This window comes from Xyrauchen texanus, chromosome 4 (assembly GCF_025860055.1).
Source record: "Xyrauchen texanus isolate HMW12.3.18 chromosome 4, RBS_HiC_50CHRs, whole genome shotgun sequence".
Lineage (NCBI taxonomy): Eukaryota > Metazoa > Chordata > Actinopteri > Cypriniformes > Catostomidae > Xyrauchen > Xyrauchen texanus.
The window spans coordinates 49,923,470-49,936,393 of NC_068279.1; the positions used below are offsets into that span (position 1 = coordinate 49,923,470).

The following is a 12,924-nucleotide window of genomic DNA, read 5'->3' on the forward strand; positions in this document are numbered from 1 at the left end:
AAAATGGCATATATTAAAATTAAATAAATATTCAGCAAGGCTAATGTGAATATATGAAATAATGTAAAAATGGTATAAAAGTATGTAGCACACACACAGTGTGTGTGTGTACATTTATATAATGTGAACAGTAATTTATTTATTTTAATTTATATATATATATACGTTCAAAATGTTGGGGTCACTTGACTGAAATAATCTTAAAAACCTTTTGATCTGAAGTATGCTTACATTTTTTCAATTAGTTTTATAGACAAAAATATAATTTTGCCAACATATTAATTTATTTACTTACAAAAAAAAACTAAAAACTTTTTGAAGTGGATGACTTGGACCAAATAATTAAGAAAAGAAGCCACTAAATGTCCAGCATATAGGTGGGAACTCCTTCAATACTGTTTAAAAAGCATCCCAGGGTGATACCTCAAGAAGTTGGTGGAGAAATTTTCAAGAGTAAATTTCTGCAAAATCTAGGCAAAGGGTGGCCACATTGAAGATGCTCAAATATAACATAGTTTAGATTTATTTATATTTTTTTGTCACAGCATAATTACCATATTTCCATTCCATATTTTATTATTCTATAGTTGTGATGATTTTACTATTCTTCTAAAATGTCCAAAAACAAAATAAATAAATAAATAAAGTGTAAGTAACCCTAATATATATATATATTACGATTTATATTACGGATAAATAAATAAAAAATATTATGTGGTTCTTTTATAATATTGCTTACGAGCGGGACTTTTATCTCCTCTCTGACTCTGCTGACGTCATGATCTACCAACATGATCTTTGGGAAGAGTGACCGAGCGGAGATCCAAACTTTTACAAACCGGCGACTTTTTAACTCCTTCATTTTCATTCAATAGGATTTGTCAGTGTTCTGACGATCCTTAAACAGTATTGTTATTGCTCGATATATTGTTAGATTTGTTTGAAGAGAACGCTTCTCCTCATTTTGAGCTTTTTCTTGGATATTGTCGAGTGGAGATTAGTTCACTGGACACATGCGGATCACATTTATGTGGATGTATTTTTGTTATCAATAAACGACCTTTAAGCCCATGGGAGAGAAAGGATTGACTTTGCGGTCTTTTTGACACGTTTTGGTGGTTTTGTTTTTCGTCTGTGCGAATCTCTGTGAACGGAAAAACTTCCACCCAACTTTTTTTCTGCTGTTGGTCGTCGTGTGATCCAGCAGGTGGAGAAACACGAGCCGCTCTTTCATCAGAGAAAAACAACCTGTTTAAGATACGTAAACTCGGATTTCTTCTAAATTTGCCCAGGATTTAATTCGCCTTGGTTGCTCGAAGTAATTTTATACAAAGTGTAAGTGACTAATTGTTCCCTGCTTACACACACACACACACACACACACACACAATATAATTGTTGAAATATATTTCTGTTGTATTGGAATAATTTCTTGCTTTAGACAGTTAAAAGCACAGGTGTAGATATAGGCGTTTTATAGTCTTCCAAGATTTCCTTTTTATGACATACAGGGGCATGTTATCCTGTTGGAAACAATTTGCTATCAAAATAATAATTATTATTTGTCATACAAGAAAATTCCCATTAGGTTTATTAACCCATACTATTATTGGCTGCTTATATTGTTATATTATTGCTTCTACATATGAATTTTATTATATCCTATTAGGTCCCTGAATGATATACAGTTCAGATGATGATGATGATGTATTGCCCTTAATGCATTTATAAACTTGTTGAGTTGCTTCATGTGTCTGGAGTGCAAGAGTTAGTGTGATTCATGTTGTTGGCCCCAGGCATTACATGATTATTTTGACAGCACATTTTATTTTTAACATAGTATTATCATGTTTTTTTTTTTTTTTGGAACATGGTGGTAAAGAACCATGGAATAACATGTAAATACCATGGTACATGCATGCAAGCATTCAGTACAATGGTTTGCATCAAAGTACCATGACATTACCGTCTCATACATCTTTTTTACCATGCTAAAGCAAGAGTATTGTACGGTGGTGATGCACATGACACAGATTATTATTATTTTGATTTTATTGTCTTCGTTCCAGGTCAGATATATTTAGGCACTGTGATTACCCTTGCATTTCTCTCTCTCTCTCTCTCTCAGCTGTATCATGTGTTAAATCTGACTTGCTCGGATACTCTTTTTGTACTCTCAGCCTGGTTTCTGGAACTTTAATTGAAAGTATTTGCACTTCTGTATTCTGCACAGCTGCTTGTAGTTTTATATTACAGGGCACACACACACACACACACACATTTAATGACAGACCAGCATTCCTCTGCCTCACAAAGGTATGCTCTCTGTCTTCCTCATTCTTGCGAGCCATCTCTCTGTCTCATTCTTTCTCAGATGGCTCGTGTCCAAAGACATAATCTGTCTGAAAGTTTATTACGTGAGTTGTTTGGTCTGAAACGTGGCATACTTTAGTTGTTACAGTACATGCTTGGCTAAGTAAAACAATCCAAAACTGCTTTCACACTTGTTGAACATGAGTTAGATTGCGACCCCCCACTTCCTCTCGCAGGTTTCTGTTTACGTTGTATTATTTGGGTCTGGACCATGCTATAACTGCATCATCAAGGTGAGTACCACCATGAATACCAGCTGAGCAAACTATGGTGTGGTACTGCATTCACACCAACCAAATTAATTGAACTCTGATATTAAACAAACTTCAATTCGCACAAGCGCTAGTGTAAAAGAACCCTAAAGCCCAGTTCACTCTGACAGTGATTTTCACTTACTGTACTGTTGGTCGCTAGTAGGCGCTCCTACTGCTGGTTGTTTTTGATTGGCTGCACAACTGGCCATAGCTTTTGAAAATTTGATTACAAATGATATATATTGCGGTTAAAACTAAGATAGAATTCTGTTTTTAATCTGATTTCTTGCTGATAAAATTATTGTTGTCGCTGTAGGCGTTGTTGTTCGTGTCGCCTGAAATAGCCAGCTCTCATTAAAAATGTATGTTCTTCAGTCGACCTGAAGTGTGTTCACTGACTGCCTGATGTATTTTGCACACAAAACTGGAAAGCAATTTCTCAAGTTGGCAAGCTATAATTTGGTTGGTGGGCTTTATGCAACTTTCAGAATAATGGCACATAGGCCTTCTAGTTTGTTTTTTTATCAGTTAATTTGGAAACTAGACCGCAAGTGAACAGTAAGTTCTTGAATTTCACGTGTTGGAAGCAGGAAAAATGGGCAAGCATAATAATGTGATCGACTTTGACAAGGGCTAAATTGTGATGGCTAGACGACTGGGTCCAAGCATCTCCAAAACGGCAGGTCTTGTGGGGTGTTCCCGGTATGCAGTGGTTAGTACCTACCAAAAGTGGACCAAGCTGTGACAGGGTCATAGGCGCCCAAGGCTCATTGATGCATAGGGAGTGAAGGCTAGCCCGTCTGCTGTACACTGCAGAACATGCCTACAATGGGCACGTGAGCATCATAACTGGAGCAATGGAAGAAGGTGGCCTGGTCTGATGAATCATGTTTTCTTTTGATCATGTGGACAGCCTGGTGCTTGTGCATCATTTACCTGGGGAAGAGATGGCAGCAGGACGCACCATGGAAAGAAGGCAGAACGGCAGAGGCGGTGATGCTTGTTGCAATGTTCTGCTGGGAAAACTTGAGTCCTGCCATTTATGTGGATGTTACTTTGACAAATACCAACTACCTAAAGATTGTTGCAGACCACATATACCCCTTCTTGGCAACGGTATTCCATGCTGGCAATGGCTTCTTTTAGCAGGATAATGCGCCCTGCCACACTGCAACAATTGTTCATGAATGGTTTGAGGAACATGACAAAGAGTTGGGTATTGACTTGGCCTCCAAATTCCCCAGATCTCAATCCAATCGAGCGTCTATGAGTTGAGATGGATCAACAAGTCCCCACCTCGCAAATTACAGGACATAAAGTATGTGCTGCTAATGTCAGATACCATAGGACACCTTCAGAAGTTTGTGGAGTCCATGCCTCGATGGGTCAGAGCTGTTTTGGCAGCACTTGTACTAGATGATATTAGGCAGGTGATTGTGGCTGATCGGTGTATACTACATGTTGATTTTTCTAAACAAAAAATATACAAATATTTAGGATTGACCAGCAGCACAAATTGTAGTTGGCTGATTTTTATTCATCCATTTGTTAAACTGCCATCCATTCAATAATTGTATGTTAGCTTCTGTCATGTGAGCTTGTTTTGTTTCAGTCAGTGTAGATCAGGGGTACTCAATTAAAGTTCCAAGAAGTCTGGTCTCTACATTTCCTTCCCAGCAAAGGTCTGGATAGTATGTAGCTTACATGATGTCAATAGATATATTGCTAGGAAATTATGTATCTTTTTTTAAATAGTTTTTATAATTTGCCATGTTTACAGCAATAGTTCTTAAAAAAGAAGAAAAAAGTCCTGATGAGGACATAAGGTGCCCAGAGACAGCTAGTGGTGTCTGAGAGATTTTTTTTCTACCAAACATTTACATATTTAATCAAGACTTCATTAGTCGAGGGCCCTTAGTTGTTTTGAAGCTAAATGACAGCAGTCCAGTTTTTTTTAAATATTTGTACATTCAGTATCTATACCTATGTATGGGACATTTGACAGATAAAATACTGTGGAACAAAAATCTGTTTATTATGAAAGGCTTGTAACATGCTGATTAATGAAGCTAAAGTTAAATGGAAAAGACATTATAGTCTAAAGGCGACACATATCTTTGTCCTGACACAAACCTGGCTTAGCTGAACCGGCGGAATCACATATCAGACAAATGAAGATAGTTTCACTGTACTTAATTTTTGTTTTCTGCAATGTGTTTAAGCAAAAGGTGCCAGTATCTGTAGCGGTGTCTGCGCTACTGTTGTTAAAATAACCACACCTGCAACTCGTACGTAAAGTAAATTAGGCTTTATGTGGCGCCTCGTGTCTATAGCAGGGAGAGAGGCAACCCGTGCGGAGCGGGAATAAAGTGAGTAGCGCTGAACGTGCTTTATTACCACTTTAGAGAGAACTATTTCTCTCTAGTGCTGAATGCTATTTATTCACGTTCTGTGGGCGAATACATGTATGCTTACGTAATCACTTAGCCAGGTGTCAGATAACTAGCACAAAGCTTCAGAGTTCAGTTGAATTGAATTGTCCAGATCCGGACCGGAGCCCGCCTATTGAGTACCCCTGGTATAGATCATCTGTAGATCACTAATCTTCATCATGCCTGTTTGGCCACTTGTTTGATTCATGTCTTATATCGGTTAACCGGTTAATACTCTTGGTTAACCGGTTAAAAGAAATTGCCAAAATTTGCGTTCTTGTATATAAAACCAATATAATCCTCAAAATAATAATGATAATTAATAATAAGAAATTTGACTGGGTCCCACAGTAATAATATAGTTCATTTAATATTCAAAAGGGTTCCAAAAAATAAGTGAGTGAAGTAGATTTTGCACACCTTGTTTATACTATTAAATTATAATAAAAATTACACATTATATGATGTTTTAGCCTCTGAATTCCATTGTTTTTTTTAATGTATAGTCATTTAAAATCAGATCATTGAAACACACTCCTATAAATTTGGGACAGTCGAGTGTTTTCCACTGTGAAACATCACCATTTCTTCTATTAACACTTATTAAGCATTTGGGCACTGAAGACACAAGTTTGTTAAGTTTAGAAAGTGGAGTTTTCCCCCATTCATCCATGTAGTTGTTTAGCTGCACAATTGTACGGGGTCTTCGTTTCCATATTGTGCGCTTCATAAAGCATTACACATTCTCAATTGGAGACGGTCAGGACTGCAGGTAGGCCAATCTAGCACCCCCATGCTCTGCTTATTCGGCCAGTATGTGGTTTGATGTTGTCCTGCTAAAAATTCCGGGACGCCCTAGAAAAGATGGTGCTGGATGGCAGTATATGCTGCTCCAAATATTGTACATATCTGTACATCAGTGCCCTCACTGATGTACGAGTTACCCATGCAATGGGCACTGACACACCTCCGGCCCATACAGACACTGGCTTTTGGACTTAATGCTGATAACAGCTTGGATGGTCCTTTTCCCCTTTGGCACGGAGAACAGATGGTTGTGTTTTTAAAAAAAGCTATTTTAAATGTGGACTCATCGGACAAAAGAAAACAACTGTTCCACTGTTCTACTTTCCATCTAAGATGAGACAGAGCCCAGAGAATTCGGCAGCATTTCTGGACAGTGTTGATGTATGGTTTCTGCTTTGCATAGTAAAGTCTTGCGGCAGGTGGTTTTGACTAACAAAGGTTTACTAAAGTAATCCCAAGCCCATGTTCATGATATCCATTACAGATGGTGTTTTTTAAGAGATCAGAGATCACATGCATTCAGAAGTGGTTTTCGTCTTGCCTTTTACACACGAGATTTGACCAGATTCCTTGAATATTTTTTTTTATATTGTGCACTGTAGAGGGTGAAATGATCAAAATCCTTCCAATTTGTCTTTGGGGATCATTGTTCTCAAAATGCTGGATTATTTGCTGAAGCATCTGTTGGCAAATTTTTGTTGCCATATCGCCCAGCCCTATGGCATTACATCTTTGAAAGAGTTTTATTTGAATCAATTAGTATCAAATTGACTAGATATCTACCATATGAGCAGAACTTGTTTTATGAGTCTATACACAATTCCATTAGTTTTTCCACAATTTTCTGTACTTTTTTTCTTTACACTTTTGTTTTTTTCCCCACATCAGTTTAGTATTGAGGTATAATCTATTACAGATTATTATTATTTTTCCACGGTCACACTAGGATTTGAGCATGAAAACACTCAAGGACGTTGAGTCTCAAAGAACATTGTAGGTTGGAGAAAAAAATTAATTGTCTGCATCACAATTCAGAATTGAATCCACAGCAGCACAGTGGCGCTTATGTGCATGATAGAGTGAGCTGCTTGAAACAAATGGTCAGACGCACATATACTAAACCAAGGGCTGGGTATCGCCAACCACCTCACGATACAATATGTATTGCCATACACATCACTAGTGTTGTCAAAATAACCAGAACTTAGGTACCAAGTAGGTACTAAAATAAAAATTATGTAACGATACCATTGATTCTGCAGTACCGTTAGTACCGAGCACTGACTCTATTTGGTACCAGCGTGCAGTATGACTGACACATGACAGCTTTAAAATGCTCACAGGCTTAATTTAATCTTGGCGGAGAAATTCGAAGCTCGTGTGCTAGTATGCCCAGTGGTAATCCCTTGACGTATTTTCCACAGGTAGTACCTACCAGAGGGCTTCTTCCACATGTGGCTGGTAAGCCCATGTGACGTATTCACCACATGTCAACTTCCCCTTCAGCAGGATGTGGTCTCCACCGTGTCTTCCCCTGTGGGAAGAGTGCCTTCCCTGACACGAATACATATGGTCCCAGCTGAATAAATTACATTTTTGTGGGAGTGAAAAAAAAGAGAGAAAAGGACGTGGCTTGTGCGGCCTGCTCCTGTTGTGAATACGTCTTATGTCACGTTACTATCACCTGTGGTGTGGCGCACCAAGTCATGTAACAAAACAATATGAGAGAGTTTTTCTTTGGGAGAAACGCAAACAAAACTACATCTGGTAAGAAACCTCATTACGTTTTTACATTTTAACCTGTTTGTGTCAAAAGATTAGCGTCTCTAGATTCATCCGATATTAATACAAATTTTAGCGATTTATTGCAAAATGCCTCACTGTTAAACACAATGACCACATCACAATAGTGGACAGTAGCACTAGTTTTTCATTAGAAATCCTATATTTACTGTGTACTTTCATATTGAGAAAAAAAAAATTGCTTTCAGAGGCTTTAATTGGAGTTAGGATGAAAATAAGGTGCATTTTGAACTATTCTAACACTGTGTGTTCTAACAAGGTGCAGAGAGACAGCACACAGGAAGTTAAGTCACTCACTAAATAGGGGGCATCCTATAGCTTTCCTCTGCAGCCAAGTGCATTCATTCCTTACATCCAACCAAAAGTTGAGTTCAGATGATATTTGGACCGCTCAGCATTTTTGGCAGACATGGGACAATGATAATACATATGTTCAGAATTTATAGTGTATTATTTTATTTTAACATGGTTGGCAGTGTTTTGATGATGCTGGCCATTACTATCACTTGTTTGTTTGACTGTGCAAAGAGAGAACATTGAAATGTTGTTGCCAAAATAGTAAAAAAAAAAAACATGGTAACAAAAGTCAATTCAAGTCAAATAATTTTTATTTGCATAGTTTTTTATTTGTGAAATACCAACACTCCTGGAAACAAATTGATAAAACAAATCTGACTTTCTATAGCTTGGAATTATTTTATTTATTTATTTAGTTATTTATTTCTCCCCTTTTCTTCGCCAATTTGGAATGCTGAATTTCCAATGCGCTCCAAGTCCTCATGGTGGAGTAGTGACTCGCCTCAATCCTGGTGGTGGAGGATGAATCTCAGTTGCCTCCGCGTCTGAGACAGTCAATCTGCGCATCTTATCACGGTTGAGCGCATTACTGTGGAGACATAGCGCATGTGGAGGCTTCACGCTATTCTCCGCGGCATCTACACACCACGCATCCCACCGAGAGCAAGAACCACAATATAAGGACTACGAGGAGGTTACCCCATGTGACTCTACCCTCCCTAGCAACCAGGCCAATTTGGTTGCTTAAGAGACCTGGCTGGAGTCGCTCAGCACTCCCTGTATTCGTACTCATGATTCCAGGAGCTTTTTAATACTTGCTCTTTATGTTTATTAGTTGCTACTTGTTACAAATCAAAAAGGGAAATGGAAAATGCACACAACAGTCACGCTCTGGTCTGAGGAGGCTATACTTTATGTAAATATCTGTTATGTAGATTCTAAGGGCAGTACTAAATAAAGAAAAATGATCTTTTAACTCTTATATATGTTTTATATTGTTTAATTCTGAAAGGGGCATGAAAACTTATGAGATAAGAGTAAACGTATGGACTAAACTACATATGTATTAAACCCTTGATTAATGTGATGTCAGCTCTCTTTTCTTCGGCTTTCTATGTTACTGAACAACAATCTAAATCGAGCAAGTTTGAATTTGGCGACTAATTGTTTCAGTTTAGGATCCAATTGCTCCAAAGTAATTGTTTTTTCTGGAGCCCTGTGAGATCGTAGTTTGATGAAACTTGCGATTTACACCCCTTAATAATGTGACCCATTTAGATTTTTGAAAACTGCTGTTAAATAAAAAGTTAAAAGGGAAAACAATTTGTGTATTAAAAAACTATTTTTTGAAGGACAAGATTAAAGTTACCTTTTGAATCGAATCATGAAGCCAGTGAAGAAATATCAATTATACATTTACATTTATGCATTTGGCAGACGCTTTTATACAAACCATCAGTTTAGTATAGTGACCTTCTGATTAACAGATATGTGCTTTAGCCCATTATGCCACCACCACTCCACCATTATAATATATAAATTATATTATATTCAACTCACTTTCCTGCAACAATAAAAAACATGCAACTTTGAAATATGTATAGTTTGTACTGAGCCAAGAGGTCAGTTTGCGACGTTCCGATCTTCTGTAAGTCACACGTCTTCTTGTCATCCAAATTCTCAGGTCAAATTTCAACAAACTTGAACTTTGTCCGCAGCAGAATGTGAATTTACTCCTCATGAACTTGTGTTTCTGGTTTCCCACATCTGGATGTGGTATGAATTGGAGTAAATAGAGCACGGAAGTGTAGTGTGACCGCTGCTCAAACCAAAATCGAGGTCCTTCGGAGAAAAAATTATGTGTTTTGAGCAACAGTAGATAATGACTTAAGTCTGATTTTTGACTGAATTGCAATCTTTAAGTTGTTAAAAATACAAAGTTCAGAATTGACAGAAGAAAATTTGGGTTTAGATCAGCGTTTTTAAGCCAAAAAAGTGGACTGTTTATGTTGGCAGCAGTGTATTGCTGTGATTCAGTTCTGTGCTCCAGATTCCAGCTTGTTTTGCTCTCTTATCACTAAAATGTGACTAGCATTAAAGTTCCAAACGTTCCTGAAACACAGAAGGACAGAGAAAGTGAGCAAAAGGGCATAAAAGAGGGAGTGGTTGCCTGGATGTGGTTGAAAGATGGTATGAAGCCAGTTTTTTTGGCATGGGTGCTTTTAAAACCAGCACTGGCTACTATGCTTTTTTTTTTCCAGGGATTGATTATCTTACTATAGACAAATCAGTTGAGCTGTAGAAATATTTACCTGTACGTTCACCAAAAGCATTTTAACTGCCATCTTAAATACATCAATAACAGTATTGGCTAGCGCAGTGTAAAGTCGTGATTGTTTTGCGGAATCAGATTATGATGATGGGAATTGTGTTGTAGTGATTTGCATTGCAACAAAATTTTTAAAATAGCTCATTTTCCATATGTACTTTTTATTTATTTTGGGGTAAAACTTTTTGCACCTTTAAAATACAATTGTGGTAATAAAAAGCAGCTATTTACATCTGCAAGAAAAAATGATCCCACAGTGCAGCACATACCAATGCAACTAACAAGGACCTGACAAATTTTATAAAATTTCCACTAAAACTCCGACTATACATACCTCAGAGTTCTTTAAACCAATGGTCCTCAGACTTTTAAGTACTACCTGTGATGAGATCAGAAATTGTTCACCATAGAGGTCGACCGATATTGGTTTTTTCAGGCAGATGCAGATCTTTTGAAATCCGGGTCGGCCGATGGCCGATTAATGCTGCCGATTTATTTTGGCCGATATTTGGCCGATCTGTGCTTGTTTTTAACGTCTTATTTGAACCTTTTATTTGAAAGATAAAATGTAACACAAATAATTACTTAAGATTTCTCAACAAATACATTTACTGAACACTTGACCAATCTACACTTGTACACTTAAATTAAAAATGTATAATGTAAAAACATATTGTATAAATAATGTATAACAAATATATTAAATAAACAAAGCAGGCGTTACGAACTGCTCCGAGACACGAAGGTTGAGATCCAAATGCAGCTTTAATTAAGGGGCAATCCAGACACGTAATCCAATATTCAGAGCATCCAAGAGCAGCACAGGCATAACTAGGGATGGGTATCGTTAAGGTTTTAATGGTATTACTATCTTACCGATACTGCTTATCGATCCGGTACTTTAACGGTATTCTTAACGGTTCTTTTTGTTTTATATATATATATATATATATATATATATTACACAAATATAAACGTTATATAGGCACAGTGATTTAATTTCAGGAAGGTTAGTAACATTACTGTTCAGGTGTGGTCTAAAAAGAAATCTAATAAAGTAATCAATTGTAAAATAACACTGCATAGTTTATCATAGATAGATGAATGCTTATTAATGCAGAAGTTATTCATTCAAGAGCTGTAAGTGATTTTCTCTTTGCCTTTTGTTGTTTGGTTCGCAGTAATGGCTCAATCGTCATCATGTTTATTAGGATGCTTCCCTTTAAGACCGAGTGCAGATCTAATAGACTCCTGATGCAGCATATTTTCTCCCAACTATTTCCATAACTACGTCCATTTAAGACATAAACTGTGTGTAAGTGAATCTCCAAGCCGGTCGTTTTGACATATTTTTGTGTATATTTGATCGTTTAGACGTGCACATGAAACCCAAAGTAGCCTATACTTTGCTTGTCTCTTTGCGGTGTGTTTCGGAGCGCGCGCCGCCTTGGGAACGGTCTCTCTTGCGCTCTTTTTATTATTAAACGCGTCCTGCAATTTAGCAAAAGTAGCATTTTACAACAATCACCGATCGTGCTGATTCTGACGTTAAGTTTGAGTTTTAGGGAGAAATGTCAGTGCACCGCTGTGAAGGGAAGGAAGTTGTGCTAGACAGAATGCGGCTTATGTATAAATATTCTTTTTATAATCTTTGGAAGGCGAAATCTAAAATAAAATCAGACTAATATCACAGATCTAAACCAGGCTATGTTTGAATGTTTAGTTCTGTCACTCAAGCAGGGCTCGTTTTGTGCTCGCTGTGGCACCGCGTGAGGGATATCTCTCTCTCTCTCTCTCTCTCTCTCTTCTGTCTCTCTGACTGCGAATAGCTAAATTGCATCACAGACAAATGGTTTCATGTTATTATACATAGAAATGGCTGGCGAGATAAAATAACTTTCTCTTTATAGCAATAATAAATGTATTTTCTTAATTTCTCCAGTACCGACAGCAGAACCGGTAACGTCCGAGCTTACCAAAGCCAGTCCTTCACTAGCTATAATGCGTTGGTATATTTTTATTACTTATTTCTCTGCATTGAGTGACAACCCTCTCAAATATAAGACACACAAACAGAACAAATAAAAGTCTCAGATTCACATTCTGTAATTGCAAAATTCTTGCTTCCTTATTGTGACATGATAGCAACCCTTCTGCTGTGATAATGCAACTTCAACTACGCTATCAATATCCAAAGTAGCCGAACGTCATGTCAACTATCGCGTTTGTCACGTTTTTTTCTTGAAGTTGGCAGTAACATATCAACAGTTTTTAATTAAATATAAAGAAGTTATACAAATTTAACCCTTACTGTTTTCTCCAAGGAACTTAATTCCTTCCTTAGGCACTGGATGAGGTCAGCTCACTCTGCTGGAAAATGACTCTAGGGGCAGTGTGCGTCAAACACGTGTTCCACAACAACACTAGGCTGCCCACAGATGCGCCTGCCTAATAATCGGCTTGATATGCGTGGATATCGGCCGATGCCGATTATGTAAAAAATGCAAAACATCGGCTGTTTAATCGGTCGACCTCTAGTTCACCACCAATGTTCCCATTTTTTTTTTTACTAGGGCTGGGAAATTTAATGATTTCATTTCTGCGGTTAATGGTTGACTGTTTAGCATGT

The 12,924-nt window shown here is 37.5% G+C and overlaps 1 protein-coding gene across 2 annotated transcripts in view; it reads left to right on the forward strand.

The window, feature by feature from the left end:
- Positions 1-798: 798 nt before the first annotated feature.
- Positions 799-12,924, forward strand: part of LOC127639978 (kinesin-like protein KIF1C) — a 66,727-nt gene continuing 54,601 nt past the window's right edge. Inside the window, exon 1 of one of the 2 annotated variants that reach the window (XM_052122341.1) lies at positions 799-1,335. The gene's annotated coding sequence lies outside the window, so the exon portion shown is untranslated. Of the gene's footprint in view, positions 1,336-11,561; positions 11,611-12,924 lie in introns of those variants that run through there. The other variant, XM_052122346.1, reaches the window with a different exon arrangement.